Genomic DNA, 2,166 nt, shown 5'->3' with positions numbered 1-2,166 from the left:
TGTTGACCAGGATGGTCTCAATCTCTTGACCTTGTGATCCACCCGCCTCGGCCTCCCAAAGTGCTGGGATTACAGGCGTGAGCCACCGCGCCCGGCCCCAACAGAACATTTCTAAAATGAGTCCCCTTTCCACCCGAGGAGGGCTTATCTTGTGTTTACTGAGCCCTGAACCTAAAGTTGTATGGAGAAGTTTGGTGGGGCAAATGTTCTCCCTTCTCATCACGTGTCTTAGCTTGAAAATATTTAATCACTTTGATAAGGCTCGTCTACTAAAAAGTAGTTTATAATGAGAGTAAATTGTTCTAAGTACCGTGTATATGGAGTTTCTTAAAACAACTTAACATCAAAACGAGCCCAAAATGTTTTCCCATAAGGCAAGCTTGCCCAGCCCACCACCCGCAGGCCGCATGCAGCCCAGGACGGCTTTGAATGAGGCCCAACACAAATTTGTAAAGTCTCTTAAAACATTACAAGATTTTTTTTTTTTTTTGCAAGCTCATCAGCTATCATTAGTGTTAGTATATTTTACGTGTGGCCCAAGACAATTCTTCTTCTTCCAACGTGGCCCAGGAGAGCCAAAAGATTGAACAACCCTGTTATAAGGTAAGTCCTTATTATTGGGACGATTTTCAGCTGAAAAACGAGTGCATTATTTCATACTAATTTTTCACAGTGAAATTGTACATGGCTAAGAAAAAATTTTTTCTTTTCTTTTCTTTTTTTTCTTAATACTGTTTGGCTGGACATGGTGGTTCATGCATGTAATCCCGGCACTTTGGGGGAGGCCAAGGTGGGAGGCTGAGTTGAGGCCAGGATTTGGAGACCAGCCTGGGTAACAAAGTGAGACCTCATCTCTACACGGTTTTTTAAGTGTGTATATATCTATATTTAATATAGATATATATTATAAGCAAGAAGGGCTTGCATTAATTCTGAAAGTTAATGTGTACTACTTGCTAGATATTTTTCTAGCAATGAATAAAACACTTAAAAATCTCTTTGGAGTGTTACAGCTCTTTTAGAATTTGTCTGGCAGGCTTTCCGGTTTTTACTGGAAAGCCCTATATTAAAAACAAAAATTCCTTTTGGAACATGAGTTCCATGGGCGAAGAAATAATTTTTTTTTTTTTGATGTTCTGTATAGCAAATATTGTGAAGTTTTTTCTGTAAAGGGTCAGATATTTAATATGTTAGACTTTGAGTGCCAGATAATTTCTGTTGCAGCTACTGAACTTACAACAAAAACGGACAGGCAAGGCTGTGTTTCAGTAAAGATTTATTTATACTAATAGGTGGTACACTGTAGCTTACTAACCTCCCATTCTAAGGTGTAAAAATAACATGGACAAGCAACAGATTTAAGAAAAAAGTGTTTGCAAAGCAGGTGACAGAAAGTTAGTGCCATCAAATGCAAGCAGCCCGGTGAAACAGTGGGCGAAGGATATGAATAGGCAGCAGGTCGCAAAAGAATACATCTTAATGACCAGAAAAAGACCCGCAAGGTCTGACCGGCAAAAATTATTAGGTGATATCTATGGTTGGAAAGGAAAAGGAATACTCTTACATGTTACTAAAAAAAATCAGACTGACGCAGTCTTTTGAAAAACAATCTGGTAATACCTATTGAAATCTAAAATACATAAATATATGTACTCTGATTGCTCCAGCAATGCCAGTCCTGGAATTGTAATCGATGAGGGCAAAACAACTACTGTACAATGGCACATGGACAAAGAAGGCAGTTGCAGCGTGGTTCTCTGTGGCCTGAAGTGGAAAACAGTGAAAGCCCATCAGCGCAGAGTGGCTGAACGGGATGTTACCTGCACACCATGGAATATTAGCTCACCTTCTAATAGAACGAAATGGAGCCACACTATCCCACTCGACTTGGAGGAATCTGCACGAGAGAGAAAATGCGTAGGCTGGCATGGGGAATATCAGTCTGTTAGGCCTGTGCCCGTATGTTGATGCATGTGTCTGCATGTATGTATATATGAATAGGATTACATTGAGAAAAACAAGAATTATACTTGTTTGTATATAAGGGGAGTTAGTAGGGAGTTAAAAAAAGGAAAAAAATTGTATATAAACAGCCCCAGAATGAACAGTATAATTGCTTTTTGAATGTATATAAAACTGTGTGTGGGAGGGATCTGTATTTATTCA

General features: G+C 39.3%; 1 protein-coding gene and 1 non-coding gene across 7 annotated transcripts in view; both read left to right on the top strand.

Moving 5' to 3' along the window:
* LOC108294860 (cat eye syndrome critical region protein 2) overlaps window positions 1-2,166 on the top strand; it is a 198,298-nt gene that overhangs the window by 75,421 nt on the left and 120,711 nt on the right. The gene's annotated exons all lie outside the window — the stretch shown is intronic.
* On the top strand, window positions 1,003-1,064 carry LOC119469239. Its single transcript, XR_005198050.1, has one exon. It is a non-coding gene; the product is annotated as a U7 small nuclear RNA (small nuclear RNA).

This window comes from Cebus imitator, unplaced genomic scaffold, assembly GCF_001604975.1.
Source record: "Cebus imitator isolate Cc_AM_T3 unplaced genomic scaffold, Cebus_imitator-1.0 Scaffold607, whole genome shotgun sequence".
In the NCBI taxonomy this organism is placed as follows: Eukaryota; Metazoa; Chordata; class Mammalia; order Primates; family Cebidae; genus Cebus; species Cebus imitator.
This window is presented reverse-complemented; position numbering and strand designations above follow the sequence as displayed.